Below are 20,173 nucleotides of genomic sequence, written 5' to 3' on the forward strand. Positions count from 1 at the left end.
AATCACTTCCTTTATCTGTTGCCTCAGTTTCCTCAAGTATAAAATCACACCGTTGGAGTAGATGGTTTCAAGGTCCTCTCCAATACTGAGGCTCTATGATTCAGCTGATGAATCTGGATCACAAGCAAGGATTACTCTATTAATCTCAGTGGCCCTTCTTCTGCCAAATAATGACAGGAATGTGTTTCAGCTGAAAGCCCCCACCCCAGCTACCAGTCCATCTGGTTGGGAAACATACAGCTACTTCTATCTGCCTGCTTGCCAACACAGAAATCTTCAAACAGGGAAGGGATGATTAATAGCATCTTTAATAGGGACCCCACCTTGACATTAAATCTCGAGCTGAGGTTATCAAAAACAGCAAATACACAAAGAACTTACTCACAGCCTGGAGAGCAAGGCAGAGAGAAAGTCAGAGATTGTGCAGGTGGCTGGGAGGAAAACTGACATGAATTACAAAGAAAAGGTGCCTTGAGTTAATAGAATATAACTCTGTACTGGGGCTAGGGGTTGAAAACAGATGTGAGGGACAGTCCATCTCAGGAATATGAGGAATACAAGCAAGAGCCACAACATTTCTCAAACACATATACACACACACACTCTTTCCAGTAAAGTTTATGACATCCACTATGTTGGTCCAGGGATGTGGGTTGTAGTACCCTTGGAGGGAAATTTAAAGCCAAAAGCTGATTGGACACAGCTCCTAAAATCCAATTTTCCAACTAAGGAAAGTTAAGTTTAAAGCTAACTAAGTAGCATGAAGGAGGGTGGCAATAAGATTAAGTTGCACCTTGGTAATCCTTAATAGTTATTAAATCCCTAAACCAAATGCCTCATCTATAAAATGAACATTCCTAATATGCAGTCTATCAGAAAACAGTTTTTTTTTAAGTGTGTACAACACATGTTGTATTTGGAACACAGCAGACACTTCAAAAAATGGGAACTTATTACCGAGATGCATGCAGGTATCAAACAGCAAGACACAACAGCTGGTCAATCCAGAGAGACAAAAAGAAGTCAAACAAGAATAGACAGTGACAAATAAGGCAACATGGTGGCCCAAGGGCTGAAACAGCAGCTACGAGAAAGTCTTCAGCACTGTCGCTTCTAGTAAATATATACTGAAGTTAGGAGGAAGTAAGCAGACTGCCCAACGATTGGTAAAATAAGACCCCTTGTATGCTGAGAGAGAGAGAAATAATAATGTAAAGCAAAGGAAGAGAGACATACCATAAAACCAAAAGTCGTTATCAGGAGGTTTGGGTATTGGGCTGTTTCAGGGGGGTTTGTTTGTTTATCACTATTTTCCAAATAGTTTTCTATAAACATCAGTTTTCCTTATTTCAAAATTAATAGGAATTATAAATTAGACATTTATAACATTCATTGAGAAGCTGCTATCATGGGGAACTGGAGGCTCGAGAGGAGACAGCTGACATTCTGAGATTAGGGCTGTGTTCTAACTATTCAAGAGTGGTTATCACATATATGGAGAATCCCAGCTCAATAAATGTAAGTGGAGAGCCTTCTCAATTCAAAGGCATACCGTTAACTATTTCAGAGAAAATTAATAAATTCCCAGTCTCATTAGGGAACTGGACATGCCCATATAAAATGATAACTCAAAATGCAGAGTGCACCAGTGGGACAGCAAATTCAAGAAGGGTGATTGGAGCCAGGCCTTGAAGACCTGGGGGACTTCAGAAGGAAGGATAAGGTCACACACTTTCTGTGGCAGAGACAATTTAATTAAAAATAAGTTCCATTCTACCCGCTCCGCCAGGTAACAGAGAATTCATTGTATTCTGAGGAACTGAAAATCTTACGAGAAGGCAGACTGCATGACCTTCCATTTGCAATAGCTTCTTTCAGGAAAGGGAATAATTAGAATCACATAGAAGGGGCCGCTTTCATTCAATAGATAACTTTAAACAGGCTTCCAAACCCCATGAACAAGCAAACTTCCTGCACTAGACTCCTACAGGGCTTAATTTTCACCTCAGCCCAACACTTCCTCAGATCCCCTTCACTGTTATCAGGCTGCTTAACTGCCTTCCAGCCCTCATCCCCAGCCTCCAATCACCCCAGTAGAACGTGAATTGCTTTTACTCCTTCATTTATCCATTCAACAATCTTCCAACACATGCTCTATGCCAGCAAGGCAAAGATAAATAAGACAGCCCCATCCTCTCAATGTCCATAGTCCAGTGGCAGTAACTGACTCATTAAAGGATGGACCTCCAGCTCAACAACTGAGACTTGCGCAGTGTGTCCAGGAGGAAGGAGAAAGGATGTGTCTCACCAGCCTGAACCCGGGGGGAGAGGGCAGCAAAGGCCCTCCCTGTGGCGAAAAGCAGCACAAACAGAAAAGCATGTGGTCGGTTCTTATAGCAGGAGGCAGAGTGGAAAAGCCAATCAAGAGGCTACATGGATGGAGGGCTTGCTGCGTGTGAGGCTGACATAATCCTCACAATAACCCCATAAGGGAGGTCCCATCACCCTAATGTCACCGATGAAGAAACTGAGGCCACGCAGGTAAAGTAACCTGAGCAGAAAGGGAGGCAACCCCTCTGACATGCTGCCCTTCCCTGAGGCTGCAAGGATCGGCAGGGGCTGCTTGGAGAGCCCCAGACTGTCACACTAAGGAGCTTGGGCATTCACCATAGTGATCAGAGAGTGAACAGGTTTAGGCAGGGGGTGACCCAGTCAGATCTGGTGCACGGGGCTAGTCCAGCAAGGTGTGGGAGACTGACTTGAAGGACTGGAGAGACCAGATAAGAAGCTGCTGCAATACAGCCTGTGAGCGATGGGGTGGCCTGATCAATGGTGTAAGGGAAGAGCAGAGGGAACAGACGCGAAACATTCTTGTTGGGAGACAATTCTCTGTGGGTCTCTTGAATTTCTGTACAAATCATGAGCAAAGCACTGGCTGCCTTTGGCCCCAGATTATCCTTTCAAAGATGCTTATATGGACAACAGCCTTGGAAGACATCGTCTTCCTCTGGAGCAAAGGAAAAACATGTCTACTATCTAATATAAAAGGTTTAGGTTTCCTAAATGCAGGGTTCCTACATACATAGGTGTCATCTGGCCCTGTTCATGACACGCCAGGGGAATTGTTGCCCCAAAATGCTGACACTCTGGCTACCGCTATAGTTAAAGACAACAAATTCCTTTGTCTCTAACCCAGAAGTCTCCTGTCTTCTGCCAGTATCCAAGAAACTAACTCATTCATTTGTAAATAGGGTAAAATCTCAAATCCCTCACAGCTGAGGATTTATTTTGGAGGGAAAATCAGGAAAATTGGTAACTAGCTAAATGCAAAAGGTGTGGGAGAAAAAGGAATCAAAGATTACTTTAAGTGTTTTAGTTTGGATGAAGGGGAGGACAGTGGTACCATCAATTAAGATGAAATATATAACAAGTACAAGGTTGGGGCACAAGGGACCTAGAGATTCAAGGATAAATTCAGTTTGGAGGCCTCTGAGACCTCTTTGTGGACATAGCAAGCAAAGAGCTGATTAAGTCAGAGGGGGAGGGGCTCTGTTAAAGATATAGGTATAGAGGCCATTCGCTAAAACCATGGGAGTGCATAATGTCCTCTATCCAACACATAAAAAGACTGCTGGATTCTCCAGGAGCCTAGGCAGAGCATTCAAAGGAACCACGATATTCATCCTTAAACTCCTAGTGCCCAGCGGAGGGCTTGACACAGTGTACATGCTAAATACATGGTAACCAAATGGCCAAACTAGACCTAGAATTAGCTACAGCCTTTGTTTAAATTGGGTTTCCCTTGTGGCTCAGCTGCTAAAGAATCCTCCGGCAATCTGGGAGACCTGGGTTTGATCCCTGGGTTGGAAAGATCCCCTGGAGACGGGAAAGGCTACCCACTCCAGTATTATGACCTGGAGAATTCCCTGGACTGTATAGTCCATGGGGTCACAAAGAGCAACTTTCACTTCACTTTGTTTAAATTAAAGTTGCTGCAACAATTATCTATGTAATGCTAATCTAGATTTCCTCAAATCAGGATCTCACATACAGAGTGTCTAAATTTGTTTCACATGAAATACAACCAGTGTCATATGCAAATAATTACAAATCTATCATTCTCTCATGGGCAATGTTCTGTTCAGAAGCAGAACATAATTCTAAGACTAATAATTTCATGGCTGTTAAAAAGCAGTACCATTGGTTTTCTAACTAGATAAGAGTTCCAAGTTCTCTTATCTACAATTTCACATTTTCATTCATTCATTTAAAAAAAAATACTGACTGAGGACCTACCTTCCCTGGTGGTCCAGTGGTTAAGACATCACATTACAATGCAGTAGGTACAGGTTCAATCTCTGGTCAGGGAACTAAGATCTCACACATGCCTCACAGTCAAAAAATAAAACAAACAAACAAAAAGAAGCAATATCGTAACAAATTCAATAAAGACCTTAAATGGTCCATATCAAAAAATCTTTTAAAAAAATAAATAAATAAAAGCGGTAACAGATTTTAAAAGTTCCCTCCTTAGAGGAATTTATAAAAGCCTTGTGGTGGCAAATAAGCCAGACCAGAATTTAGTTTCTAGACCTACATTTAGCAATTTTATGACCTTGAGCAAGTTACTTACCCTTTACAACCTTTTGTTTCCTCACCTGTAAAAAGGGAATAATACACTTTATAATGCATATAATACAGAGCACCTGGTACGTAGTACTCCCTCTAAGTGGTAGCTGAAATTATTACGATTATCATAAGCCAGTTGGGGGAAGAAGTGCTCAGAGAAAAGCCACTCACTGAGGGATGCTGAAGAACATTGCAAATGCAGAGAAGTGACCTAAAGCACTAGAAATGCACAGCTTTAGAAGCCTGGGGAAAACAGTAATAGTTAACACTACTGAGGGCCTGTTGGTTTAACTTGTTTAAACCATTCCAACACACCTATGAACGAGTAGTATTATCCCCATTTTCCAGATGAGAAACCTGGAAGCTTGCTCACCTACACAAGTTCAGATAACTTGCCAAAGGTCACCCAGCAGGCAGTGGTGGAGCAGGAAGTCAGTCCAGGCTGTCTGGCTCCAGAGTCCAGGGCCAAATTGCCTCCTCAGGGAGAAAAGGAATGAACTTTTTACAACTTATGTTTTTAAAGAAAAGCACAGGGATCTTTGGACGCGTTTACCTTCAATCTACAACTACAAATAGTCTTCTACCCAGTATTGAAAGATCATTCATAAATATCTAAAGAGACAAGTAGACTTTTCCAGGCTGGCTGGAGTCCTATTTCACAGATTCTGAAAATTCAGTAAGGAAAATTTCATGTCTCACACTGAACTCCGTGTAAGGCAAGATCACGGTGCATCATGCACTGACCCACGAAATCGAAACTGACTGAAAATCCAGGGGAGTGGGGCTTAAAGCTCTGAGGTACCTTTATGAAATAAAATGACTCCATTTACCAACCCTCGCTTCTTGCCGACTTGTTGGCTGTTCATAAGCACTTCTTTGGTTGGTTTCAGGTACGCTTCTCACAGATGAAGAGGGTTTTCCCCTCACTTCCATGTGACTAGCATAGCAGGCAGATAAGATGTACAGCCACGGTGCTGGACCATCACGAAATTCAACCAAGTTTGATGCTGTTTTGTTATCGGTGTTTCATTTTCACAGACCGTGGAGGTGAGAGACATTCCTGGCAGTCAGTGGTTAAAACTCCAAGCTTCTACTGCAGGGGGCAAGGGTTTGATCCCTGGTCAAGGAACTAAGATCCCACATGCCATGCAGCATGGCCCAAAAAAGATAGTGTAGGTGAAATACCCAATATCCAACCATCAAGTGATGGCTCAATAAACTATGTAGACTGTACCCACTGTGGGTAACATACATGAAAGACAACATTTATAAAGATTTGGAAAAATATTTTCATGTTAAGTGAAAAAAGCTTGATGCAGAATAGTGTATGATCACAAGAGGATCACACTTATGCAACTCTTAAATATGGATGCATAGGGCAAAAGAGGCTAGAAGGAAATATACCAAAATGTTAAAGTGATTATGCTTGAGCCTAAGGGAGACTGAACAGTTTTTCACTTTCTCAATATTCTATTTTTTTAATGGACATAAGTTATTTGTAAAATTTTAATTGCAGTAAATCAAACTGAAGAAGGAGGAGGAGAATGGAGAGATGGAAGAGACCAGACAGTTAGTACTGTCACTGCTTGATCTCTTTGCTGAAAGTATTAATCTCTTTCAAGATTTATACTACTCTTTATATTTCTTAAGTGAGTGGGATGTTTGCTTTACAGAGAGATTAATGGATAGATAGAGAGATAGGTAAATAGATAGGGAAATGACATAGAGACAGACATTATTTTACCAAAATCATTCCAGAATGGCTCCTCTTAGAAAGACAGTCAAGACCTGACTTCTCTGTCCACCTAGACTCTCTCTTCTCTATAAACTAATCAACTGACTTTTTAAGGCAAGGAAAACTTACAAACATCCTAGATGTATAGATTCAATCTTTGAAATTCTGAATAGATGGTACAGGTAACTGATTATGTATGAATTAGTCACCATACAAACAGGACAAAAAGAGTAACTTGGTCCATGCACAATTAGATACATCCTTTCTTTTGGCAGTTACAATTAATTATCAACATAAATATGAATACGACAAAACTAATGCTTTTCAGAAAAGCTTATGCAAACACCTTTTTTGAAGGAAAAAACCTGCTCTGCTAGCCGGAAATGACTAAATTGAGCCTGGTGAAATGAGTAGAACAGTTATACAAACTAGATAATGAATTTAGCGGCTGTTTACATCTGGGAATGTGTATCACATACACACTACCCAATATGCAACCAGTGATCCTCTAACCACTTTCCAAACACCAGTCATAACACAACTCAAAAAAGAATAATAGAACGTACATTTTTAAAAGAATACAGTTCTTGAAAGAGCTTTGGGAAATTAACATAGCCCTATTTTGGAGGTGAAATTCACATGTAGTTTAAAAGGAAAACAAATCTGACATACTGAACATTTGTCATATGGCTCTCACTGACAGAGCAAGCAGGATTTCAAAGAAGAATGGAAATTGGAGTTCAGTGGGGAGTACAGATGCTTGACTACCTTTTTTAAGGGGAGCAGAAACATTCCATTAGAACCCTGCTGCTTTGGCCAAGTGAAGCCTGGTCTCCCCTGCCACTCACCCAGGACAGAGCCCCAGTGTCTTTGATGCTGGTTAACAGAAAATTCAAACACGCTCACACACTTCATCACTGTAAGACGTACCTCTATGTGGTTGTCAGCCTTTAGCATTATCAACTCAACAGGCCCATGAGCTTTATATACAATAAACGTGAGTTAATTGGAAGACAAGGGGGAGGGGGTGGGGACATTCTTGAAAGGTGGAAAGTCAACTGCATTAGTGGTCACAAAGGAGCCAGGGGGTGTTTTTGTTTGGCTGTGGAACAGTCATCTTCAGAATTTTAAGCTCTTTAAATAAGGCATCAGTGATTTTAAGAAATTAGGTTTGATCTGTGTCAAGTTCAGAAATTCTGCAGAGGTCTTTTTGTATTCATTTGCTCAGAATTACCCCTCTGATTATGAAATCTTAAGAAACTGGATGTAAGAGAACTTTTCTTTTTAAGTATTTATTTTTGGCTGCATCGGGATCTTGCTTGTGATGCACGGCTTCTCTCTAGTTGTGGCACAAAAGTTCCAGAGCTCACAAACTCGGTAGCTGTGGCGTGTGGGCTTAGTTGCCCCCATAGCATGTGGAATTTTAGTTCCCCCATCAGGGTGTCAAACCAGTGTCCCCTGCATTGGAAGGCAGATTCTTAACCACTGGACCACTAGGGAAATCCTAGGGGAACTTTTTTGATGATAACCTTTTTCCCGTTTATATCTAGCCACACTTAGCATACGGACACCTATAGACTCTTTTTATTGTTCATAAATTTAGCTTTCCCAGTGGTTCAAATAAGCAAGTCCTAAAAAACAATTCATGGCGTTGTCTTTTTTTTTTCACACAGAGTCCCCAAAGCTTACAATAGCCTTCAGATACTTCAACGAGGATGAATCATCGATAGTTATGGGATAGAGGCTAAGGGCTGGGACCCTGGAATCAGATAGACCTAAGTTCAAATCCTGACTTTGTCAAGTTGTACAACCTTGAGCAAGTTCCCTAAGTTCACAATGGTCCTGATCCCAGTAGAGCTGTTGGGAAATTGGAACGGGATAGTTTACAAAAGGTGAAGAGCACATCTGCTACTTATAACAATAGGATCAAAAAAGGAGTGGGTTCAACCACAGATAAAAGCTGCTGGAGGCTGGTCTCAGCTTAACTTTTACTTGAAATGTGTGATATATGAACCACTCCTGGGCTGTTTCCTCAGCTGTAAAATGAGAACATACTGCCTCAATGAAGCCCTAAGTTTCCAGATCTAAATATTTTGGGAAAATGCAACTTATTTTGCTGTGTGCAGTCAGTATTACTGACTTTATTTACTGAATTTATTACTGAATTTATTTACTGAATTACTACTGAATTTATTGTTAAAGTCACAGCAAAGCAAGTGCCTTTTATCAACCAGATCACATTAATTTTCATCTACTTTTTCCACCATTAGGTGTTTCTTTACTGCATTGTGAGCTTCTCCAAGGAAGGAGCTAACCCATATGCTTTTTCTACCCCTAGTGTTTGTAACACTATCTGGCACACAACAGACAACCTATAAACGTGGACTAAATTAGTAATTGAGTCATCTTGGTATCTTCCCCAAGGGTATGGGGTATTGGACACAGTAGGTGTCAAGATACATTTGTTGAATGAATGGACCTGAGTAAAGCTGGGAGTGCCTTCCTAGACACTCTCCTTTCTTACTCCTCTCGGAAGACCCTGGACCTAGGACTGAGCCTGGCACAAAGAAGAAAGTAGGATCAACTAATCCTTTCGCTCTGCAGGCATGTCAACTGGGATTAAAGCAATTGGCCTACTCATAAAAAAGTAAGTGGTAAAGTTTGAGTGGATTCCAGTTCCGGAAGGCCTTCTGTGTGCCTGGCACTGTGTTGGACACTGTACATATTATCTCACTAGCTCTGCTAGGGAGAGATGATTGATACTATTCTTTAAATGAGTAAGCAAAGGCTTAGAAGAGATTAAGTCACTTGCCTAAAATTGCAAAGTCAAAAAATAACAGAGCTTGGATTTAAACCCAAGCTTCTGGAGCCCATGCTCTTTCTATTATGCAAGACTAAAGAAGGCAGAAATCCACCAAAATAGACAGGACCAACGTATTTGAAGTTGTATGGCTTTATGGAAGGAAGGAGGTGAAAACAACTGGTAAATCAGGCTTCAGGAAGGAGGTCGACCAGATGGGGCCACCTGCCCCAGCCAATGATTGACCTATGTGCTTGCCACTGCATCCATGTTCAGCAGAGCTAGAAATGTTGATTAGAGTCATCTGCCAAGCAGGATCATTTATCTAGGCTTGTGGCTGGGGAAAACAGCAGTGCTAGCCAGCTCCTTCTGGCCATTATCTACAAGTCCAGACCAGCCCATCAGATTGCCTCACACAGATTGATCTGGACACAGCAGTCCGTCTCCCATGTGTTCTTACAGCCAATGCACAGAGCTCAGAAACTCCCGTGTGGAAAGATCATCCACATTTTCAGAGAGCTAGAAAGGGAGGAGAACAGATCTCAGAGGAAGAAATGTAATAATCCTTGGTTTTAGGAAAATCAACTTAACAGCAAGCCTAAACCCCATGTACTCTTCATAGAAACAAACTAAAAAAGATGACATCATTTTCAAAGCATTGGAGTCAGAGCATTGCCATAAAAAAAATACGGCAATTTTAGTTTCTTTATAATTTTGTTAAGATTTGGCATGTGAATAGTAGTACCCCTTCTACGATTAGAGGCAAAACTAATTTAACAAAATCAAATATATTTGAAACACTTTCTACCTAGAATCTTATATATAAGTATATAGACAGACTGCACAAAATAATTAATTTTTAAATTATCTGGAGGTCCCAAAATAATTCTCCTAGTGATATTACACTAAGGTCTCTGGTTTGCAGGCTCCAAGTACCCCATTTTAAATACCTGATGCAGACTCTGCCAACTCCCAACTCAAATGCCCTGGCACTTCTCCCCCTTTGCTTGACTCAGAACATCCAAGATGAAGGTGACATCTTACTATTCCGAGAGTCTTACTATTCCAAGAGTTTAACAGCCTGGCCAGAGTGGAAAGGACAAAACTAAACAGAATGTTACAGAGAAATTAAATCCAGATCAGCAACAAGTTGCACTTTCTCCTTAGGTTGAAAAAAAAAATCGACAAAAACAAAGAAACAAAACCCCCAAAATAAAAGAAAAAGAAGAGGAAAAAAAGAGCTCTGAATGGAAAAGACACCAATGTGATTTCACTATTCCAAAGCATGCCAGGAGCCATAAATAAAGCGGGGTCTTTATATTCCCAGTTCAACGGCATGACAAAAGAAATCACGTGTAAATATGTCCATGTGCGAGCTATTCTTTTAGACCACTAAAAAAAGGCAAGCAGAAGTCCAAGTTTTGCTGGAAAACTCTGGCTTGTTTTTGTGTAAAATTTACCCTGGTATGCCTTGCAGTTATCTGTTCTTACACATTATTATTATTTTTTAAACAAGAAACTTCAAAGGTAGAACCTCCAAGCCCATGCCTCACTTCTCTTGACTCCTCACCTGTCCATAACAGCCACCGCCCCCTGTGCAGAGCAGAGCCCTGAGCTTTATAACTGACAAGCTGCTCACAAGCCCTGGAATCTTACAATACAAAGCAACCCTTCTTCCCCAGGGCAGTGCTCTACATTGTTTAATGAACATTTTTTTAATGACCATGTCTTCACTCTTCCCAGCTTGCTCTTTTCTTGACATAGTTGGTTTGTCACCAACAACACCCCAGTAATGGTCTGTCTACCACTACACACTCGGAAAAAAACAAAGGCAACAAAATCCTTCCAACCCAGCTGTTCCATTTCACTCACAATCAAGCAATTAAATACTCCAACTATTACTACTTATCCTTGCCCCAATCCAACATCATATTTAAGGAGATCAATATTGATAGTAGTAAAACTGCTATCTTTTCCTAAGTGTCCATAGTCTGCCAGGAGTTGCATTAGATGATTTAGATAGAGACAGGTCTGCTATAACAGCAAATAGAAATTCCAAAAAATCACTACACTGTAATAAAAACCACACAGCTTATGAGAAAATAGGATTGAGGCACACCATGCAAAAACTTTATTAGTGACACAGAATAAAAGATAGGGATCCAATAAACACAGTAGCATAGTATTGCATGTTAAATGGTTTAGATGTATATTAATAATGAATATTACAGTTTATCTTGGAAAAGACCTGAAGTTTGCTTATAGAAGTGGATGCTGGAAGTGTTGCAGCTTGTGGATTATTGAGAAGTGGTGGGCAGAGAATTACCGGAAATCAGAAATTTGTAACACCAGGTGTGGATGGGTGTGGCTCATAACACACATGAACTGCAGGAGCCTGTAGATTGAGATGCATGTTCTGCAGCTCACTTCCACTGGGCACAGCTTTCTGAGTTCACCTAGCATTTCTCACAGATAAAGTCCATCATAAACAAACATGAAATCCGTATTACCCTCAAATTGTTCTCTATTATATCAATCAGATTGGAGCAAATTTGTGTTTTTAAAACAAATGCTATAGCAGAGCTGACTGTACTTTATCTTACTGAATCCTAACTAATCTGAAAGACAGATAGCCTTAACTCCATTTTCAGGAAAAAGAAACTGAGGCTCAAAGAGGTTGTGTGGTTCCCAAAGTCACATCAGTCATGATAGATAAGTTGCAAGGACAGGACCAAAATCTGCCTGCTGTCTCCTCCACTACATTATGCCCTAAAGGTGCAACCTTGTTTTTTTCATCTGGCAATTAGTGCTATGTAGGAGGAACCCTCACTCCTTATGGGTCTAAATGCTAAGATTAGAACCTTCTCTGTTTCCTCACTCTTGCTATATTTGTCTGCCCCACTATGATGTGAAGTTCAATGGGAGTATCTATGTCTGTAGCAATACCATGTCCCCTAACTTAAGCTGCGAGCTATACACCCAAAGATAATTAAGGTTCTTAAGCATTTGTATGTGTGTTTGGGAGGGCTGGGTGGAATCTCTAAATTTATTGCTGTGAAACTCACCAGTCAGATTCAATAGAATTTCAGCAGATTTCACGGAGTCTAAAGATTCACTTTCTGGCTTTGTTGTTTTCATAATCTTCCTTTTTGGAGAAGGTCATGGCAACCCACTCCAGTATTCTTGCCTGGAAAACCCCATGGATGGAGAAGACTGGTGGGCTACAGTCCATGGAGTTGCAAAGAGTCGGACAAGACTGAGCAACTTCACTTTCAATCTTCCTTTTAGAGAGCTTATATTCAAGTTTCTCATCAAGGGAGAAAAAACTGTCTTACTCCATAAAATGACGGTTGTGTCTGACAAGACAGTCCTGTCCTTGAAACCATTCCATGGATCCACAATACCCTTAGGATCAAACCCAAGCTGCCTGGCATGGCCTGCTAGGCTCTCCCTAATCTGTCCCCAGACTACATCTCAAGTCACACCTCTCGTCTACTTACCACCTGCACATGTGTGCTCCAGATAGACTGGATGACTTTCAGTCCTCCCCATACTTCATGGTCCCTCACTTCCAGACTCTACACATTATCCTTCCTGCCTAGAATGCTTTTCACACCACCCATAGCATCACCCTGACTCTGACTGCTCAATGCCAGTTCCATCTCTAGATCTCAGCTTCAATGTCCCTTCCTTGTAGAAGACTTCCCTAGTCTTATCTAAGGGGTCTTATCTGGTCCTAACCTCTGAGGGGTTAGGAGTCCCTCAGAGGTGCTCCCACAGCTCATCACACCTTCCCTATCAGGGCTGCTAGCCCAGTTTACTAGGATCATTCATGTATTTGTCCAATTCCCCCATAAGACTAAGCTCTGGGAAGGTGAGATTGGGGTCTGGCTTGTTAAAGGAAAGATACAAATGAAGGCATTTGCATGACATAGCATGAAAGAGTTTCATATGACCTATACATGCCATTTTATGGAACAATGGAGAATCAAACAAAGGATCCAAGAGAACAAACAAATCCACCACTGCCACATAACTAGCAAGTAGTGGAACATTCACTTGTTCAAGTTGTAGCAACTCTGATGTTTCAGGCGCTGGGTGCACAGCAGTGCCAAATCAGACAAAAACCCTTGCCCAGGAGCTCACATTCCAGTGGTGGCAGGACAAACAATAAACCAAATAAATAAACAGGATATACAGTCTATCAGCAAATCAGTTTATCCAGTGGTGATGATACCAAAATCATTGCAGATAGTGATTGCAGCCATGAAATTAAAAGACACTTGCTCCTTAGAAGAAAAGCTATGACCAACCTAGACAGCATATTAAAAAGTAGAGACACTATTTTATTGACAAAGGTCCATATAGTCAAAACTATGGTTTTTCCAGTAGTCATGTATGGATGTGAGACTTGGACCATAAAGAAAGCTAAGCACTGAAGAATTGATGCTTTTGAACTGTGGTGTTGGAAAAGACTCTTGAGAGTCCCTTGGACTGCAAGGAAATCAAACCAGTCAATCCTAAAGGACATCAGTCCTCAATATTCACTGGAGGGACTAATGCTAAAGCTGAAGTTCCAATACTTCGGCCACCTGATGCAAAGAACTAACTCATTGGGAAAAGACCCTGATGCTGGGATAGATTGAAGGCAGGAGGAAAAGGGGACAACAGAGGATGAGATGGTTGGATGGCATCACCAACTCGATGGACATGAGTTTAAACAAGCTCCGGAAGTTGGTGATGGACAGGGAAGCCTAGCATGCTGCAGTTATTGGGGTTGCAAAGAGTTGGACACAACTGAGTGACTGAACTGAACTGGTGATACTATGAAAAAACAAACAAAGAAGATAGGTAGGGTGTCCCTGAGATGGTGTCTTTTGAACAAAGACCTAAAAAGGTGAGGGAGTGATTCACGCTGGTATCTGGCCTTCAGGCCCAGGGAATTGAAAATGGCAAGATACTAAAGCAGGAGTTTTGCTGGCAAGTTCAAGGAGAAGCACGAGGACAGTGGTGCAGCTGGGAGGAGTAAAGTTGCATCTCGAATCTGGAGGGTAAGAATACAAAGAGATATTATTTCCTGAGCACTACCAGGAAAACATAACCCCTGTCCTTGAAGAATTTACAGTCTGGTCACATAGGTTTAAATATGTTAGAATCAAATCACATCCTCTGAAATAGGGCAACACCAATACACATGCTAGCAAGGTAATGTTCAAAATCCTTCATGGGAGGCTTCAACAGCAAGTGAACCAAGAAATTCCAGATGTACAAGCTGGATTTCAAAAAGACAGAGGAACCAGAGATCAAATTGCCAACATCTGATGGATCATAGAAAAAGCAAGGGAGTTCCAGAAAAACATCTATTTCTGCTTCACTGACTATGCTAAAGCTTTATACTCTGTGGATCACAAAAAATTGTGGAAAATTCTTAAAGAGATGGGAATATCAGAACTCCTTACCTGCCTCTTGAGAAACCTGTATGCAGATCAAGAAGCAATAGGTTAGAACCAGACAAGAACAATGAACTGGTTCAAAATTGAAAAAGGAGTATGTCAAGGCTGTATACTGTCACCCTGCTTATTTAAATTATATGCAGAGTTCAGTTCACTTCAGTCACTCAGTCGTGCCTGACTCTTTGCCATCCCATGGACTGTAGCACAATAGACCTCCCTGTCCATCACCAACTCCCAGAGCTTACTCAAACTCATGTCCATCGAGTTGGTGATGCCATCCAACCATCTCATCCTCTGTCGTCCCCTTCTCCTCCCACCTTCAATCTTTCCCAGCATCAGGTTCTTTTCCAATGAGTCAGTTCTTCACATCAGGTGGCCAAATTGTTGAAGTTTCAGCTTCAGCATCAGGTCTTCCAATGAATTTTCAGGACTGATTTCCTTTAGGATGGACTGGTTGGATCTCCTAGTAGTCCGTGGGACTATCAGGAGTCTTCTCCAACACCACACAATGTATACGCAGAGTACATCATGTAAAATGTCAGGTTTGATTCATCACAAGCTGGAATCAAGAATGCCAGGAAAAATATCAATAACCTCAGATATGCAGATGATACCACTAATGGCAGAAAGCAAAAAGGAAACTAAAGAGCCTCTTGACAAAGGTGAAAGCGGAGAGTGAAAAGGCTGGCTTAAAAATCAGCTTCACAAAACTAAGATCATGGCAACCAGTCCTATCACTTCATGGTAGATAAATGGGGAAAAGGTGGAAACAATGGAAGGTTTTATCTTCTTGGGCTCCAAAATCACTGCAGACAGTGACTGAAGCCATGAAATTAAAAGACACTTGCTTCTTGGAAGAAAAACTATGACAAACCTAGACAGCATTTTAAAAAGCAGAGACACTACTTTGCTGACAAAGATGCATATAGTCCAAGCTATGGTTTTTCCAGTAGTCATGTACAGATGTGACAGTTGGAACATAAAGAGGACTGAGCACAGAAGGACTGATGTTTTCAAACTGTGGTCCTGAGAAGTCTCTTGGGAGTCCCTTGGACAGAAAGGAGATCAAACCAGTCCATCCTAAAGGAAATCAATCCTGAATATTCATTGGAAGGACTGACGCTGAAGCTGAAGCACCAGTACTTTGGTCACCCGATATGAAGAGCCAACTCATTGGAAAAGACCCAGATGCTTGGCAAGATTGAGGTCAGAGGAAAAGACTGAAGGGAGGAGAAGAAGGGGGCAACAAAGGATGAGGTGGTTGGATGGCATCACCAATTCAATGGAGACGAGTTTGAGCAAACTCTGGGAGATGGTGAAGGACAGGGAAGCCTGGCGTGCTGCAGTCCATGGGGTCACAAAGAGTCAGACACAACTTGGTGACTGAACAATACACAGGTCAGTTTACTACCTTGCCTAGCAGAAGGATGTGGATCCTTTGAAAGCTGCTTTGTCAGGCCTTCTACGGAAAGAAGAAACAGGTGATGAATGTTGCCCCCATCCGTGATTTTAGTGTAAAATGAACAAGAAATCTTCTGTACATAGACAGTGCCAGCAGCCACATCCCAGGGTTATGAACTGTGGCTTTCTGATCAAACATATGAAATTAACTCAAAAAATGTTAAATGTATTATTGCTAAGGAAATTATGTAATAAAGACAAAAGCTTCCCTATTACTTAAAGTAATGAAAACAAAAATAAGGATTTATAAGCTTCCCAGCTCTGACCTAAATTTGCTGTGCATTATTTTTCTACATCTCTTTTTACTTTAGAAAAACCACTACTAATTGCATTCACATTACACAGTATCAACCAAACCTGGATTTGGGTTTCTTCCAAGACCACCAACAGGCTCAAGTTACAGCAAGTTTATTAAATGTTTTTTTTTTCTTCCTCTCTATTTTAAGCAAAATCTTAGAATGCTGTTACCTTTTGGAAGGACAAAATAGATAAATGCTTGATAACATTTTAAGGAGATTCCAAGTACAGGAATAACAGGAAAAACGTTTTTTTTTTTTTTTTAAATCACAAAATAATAAAGAATTTTTAAAAGCAGGGAGTTTATTGGTGGCTGGGAGCCTGGAGCTAATGAAAAAAACATTTACAAGTTAGGTTTCCACCACTTTTCCTTTGAGTTCTCTGGTTCAGATGCTGCTCGCTGTGCTCGAGGAAAACCTGGAATTCGGCTAGAGATGAGAAACACAAGGAATCAGTGACCAGCTCAATCTCAGCCAGTTTCAGCTCTCCCTTGGAAAGCAAACATGGTAACCTATTATTTCACAGCTATGTTTCTAAACTCTCGACTATAAAAGTATTTCTAACCTCGGTATTCCTATGATGAGCTCTATGGTTCCATTTGGGAACACAAAAGCTAGGTGTTAACAGTCCCCAGGGACCGAATCGCTCCAATGGAGCTCCAACCCCATGGCAGGGGCTGAGGCCAAGCAGAACCCTCCAGTTTCCACAGCAGAGGCCACCCCAACCCCTGGCCCAATTCCTCTTCTCCTCAGTAGAAATCACCCGCTCGGGACCCTGTGGTTCCCAGGGACCTCCTCCCAGCACCAGAAAGCAGGAGAAGAGCAGATGTGGAGACAGAAAGTCAGTAATCAGTTTCTGGCCTCAGCCTTCTCAGGAGGTCAGTCTTGTATATTACCATCACTGCTATGTTTTCTGCTTCCTTCCTCCACCCTCTTAGCGCCCAGTTATTTCCTGGTGCCCATTTCTCTTATAGATTTTACAGACAAGAGGACTCAGGTCCACTCTGCTGGAGGCAGAATTGAAACCATGCTAGGTTCCTTGCCCACTGAATTAGGAGTCATTCCACTAAATCAGTCTTGTTTACATTCAGTGGCTCCAATCTAACCTACTGATTATGCATTTTAGCTAAAGAGAGAATAAACTCTGAACATTTCTTCCAAATTACACAGAATAAAGAAACTGAACATTGACACAATGGAATATGATGCCATTAAAAATTGAGTTTTCAGAACTTTTCTGGCAGTCCAGTGGTTAAGACTTCGTGCTCCCATATGCAGCGGGTGCTAGTTTGATCCCTGGCAGGGGAACTAAGATCCCACATGCTATGTAGCGTGGTCAAAAAATAAATAAATAAAATTTTAATTAAAAAAATTTTTTTCAATTGTTTTCAAAGAATATTTTTAACAGTTTTATTGAGGTATAATTTACATGCCACACAGTCCACCCACTGAAAGTGTGTCGTCCAATGGTTTGTAGTAAATTCTCCTAGATGAGCAATCCTCACCACATTCAACTTTTAGAACACATGCATCACCCCAAGAGTTTTGCTGTTCCTGTGAGCTTCCGCTCCAACTCCAGCCTCAGGCAAAAATTACTCTGCTTTCTGTCTTGATATTTGCCTTTTCTGGAAATATCATATAAATATAATCATATAATAAAAGTTCTTTTGTGTCTGGCTTCTTTCACTTAGCATAATGTGTCTGAAGTTTAGCCATGTTGTAATCTGTATCACTATTTTGCTCTTTTTTATTGTTAGACAGTATTCTAGTATATGGACATACCTAATATTTTGTTTATCCATTCATCAGTTGATGAACATTTGGGTTGTTTCCACTTTTTGGCCATTATAAATAATGCTTCATTGAACATCTGCATACATGTTTTCCTATAGATATATGGCTTCATTTCTCTTGCATAAGTTACTTTGGGTGGTTGTTCTGGGTTTTTTTTACTATTATTATAGCCATTCTGTGTGTAGTGGTATCTTACTGTGGATTTAGTTTACATTAAAATATTTAACAGCACTGAAAAATATTCCCATATAATATGAATGGAAACAAAGCAGGATATAAAAGTATTTATATAGAATGACATCACACATATGTGAATGTATACATTTATGAAGACTAAAAAGAAATACATCAAAATATGTCTTCTATCCTTGAAAAAGGATATGGGAGACTTTTATTCTATTACACTTAACTGTGGACTTTTTGTATGAGTAAATATATAATTAAAATTTTAAAAATTTAAATATTGCTAAAACACTAAAAGCTACACAATGCTCATCACTAAGAGTCTGGATATTCCCCAGTCACAGCTAAACTCAACTTTATTATCCTTCATGAATTGTGGGAGTTGTTCATAGCAAATTTGCAAAACCAGAATGGTTCCCCTCTGCCTTTACAGCATGCTACTCCAGGGGTTAGGAAACTACAAACCCAGGACAAATCTAGCTCACTTCCTGTTTTCATAGGACCTATAGGCTAAGAAAAGTTTTTATATTCTTACATAATGGAAAAAAATTAACGAAAAAGAATATTTTGTGACATGTGAAAGCTACATGAAATTCAAATTTCAATGCCTATAAATAAACTTTTATTGGAACATAGCCAGGCTCATTTGTCTATGGTTGCTTGTTTTTTTACTCTCAGAGCAGAGCTGAGTAGTTTTCAGAGAGACTACACGATCAAAAATATTTACTATCTGGTCCTTTACAGAAAAAATTTCTTGGTCTCTGTCTACCTACCCCTGATGGGTGCTTAGAAAAAACAAGCTGGCTCAGTTTTATTATCTTAAAGAAAATTCATTGGGGAAAAAACTTTTCGAGTAGCCACTCATTATATCAATTCATATTATGGTCTTTCCTAAAAATATAAGTTTTTTTTCTGAGAGCGACAATATCAGAAACTTTCAAAGCACTGCTTTAAATTATAACCCTCTATTTCTCTGCCTGGTACCTAGCAGGTCTTCAGTACTTGTTGAATAAATCAACAAGTAAAGAGATGGGTAGATGAATGATGGATGGGTGGATGGGTAGATGGGTGGGTGAAATCAATGGCTCTTGAGGTGTAACTGTGAGAGAAATGCCACAGCGAGTCCCACTGTGGGTCGTGAGGATCCAAGAAAAGATCTGTCCTCATGAATCTCTGAGTAAGACGATGGTAACTCACAAAATAAATACAAATGACCAAAAACATATGAGGAAGATTTTTAACATCATTAGCAAATCAAAAGTATGTGAACACTAAGGACAGTACTCCCTTTTTTAACCTAGGAGACAGTCAAGTATTTTAACATGACAATACACGGTGTCAGTATAGGTAAAGGAAAAAGCACTTTCTTTCAGTAGAGAGGGTTATGCATTTTCCCAGTCTTCATGGTGAGCAACATGATTATATTCAATATGTATCAAAAGCCTCTGACCTTTGATCCAGTAATTCCACTTCTAAGAATTATTGCCAAGAAAATAACCATGGATATGTGGAAAAGTTGACAGACAAGCAGAGCATTGTTCAAACTAGAGAGAGGAGAGAGAGAAAGGGGAGTGGAAAACCTACTGCCCAACAATAGGACTAAAGAAAATTGTGATATAATCACACATATACTAAATTTGCAGTGATTAAAAGTTGACTGTTTGAGTGTTATATGTTTTGATATAGAAAGTTGCTCACAGTAACACTGATAAGTAGGGGGAAAAGCAAGTCATAAAATCAACTTGCAAAGGGATAAGCCCATTTAAAAAAAAAAGTTTACATAGAAAAAGCTTTCAAGGATATAAGCTTTTAAATGAAAATA

General features: G+C 40.4%; 1 protein-coding gene across 1 annotated transcript in view; it reads right to left on the reverse strand.

The window, feature by feature from the left end:
* Positions 1 to 20,173, reverse strand: part of ROR1 (receptor tyrosine kinase like orphan receptor 1) — a 442,114-nt gene that overhangs the window by 369,080 nt on the left and 52,861 nt on the right. The gene's annotated exons all lie outside the window — the stretch shown is intronic.

This window comes from Muntiacus reevesi, chromosome 1 (genome assembly GCF_963930625.1).
Source record: "Muntiacus reevesi chromosome 1, mMunRee1.1, whole genome shotgun sequence".
Classification (NCBI taxonomy): Eukaryota; Metazoa; Chordata; class Mammalia; order Artiodactyla; family Cervidae; genus Muntiacus; species Muntiacus reevesi.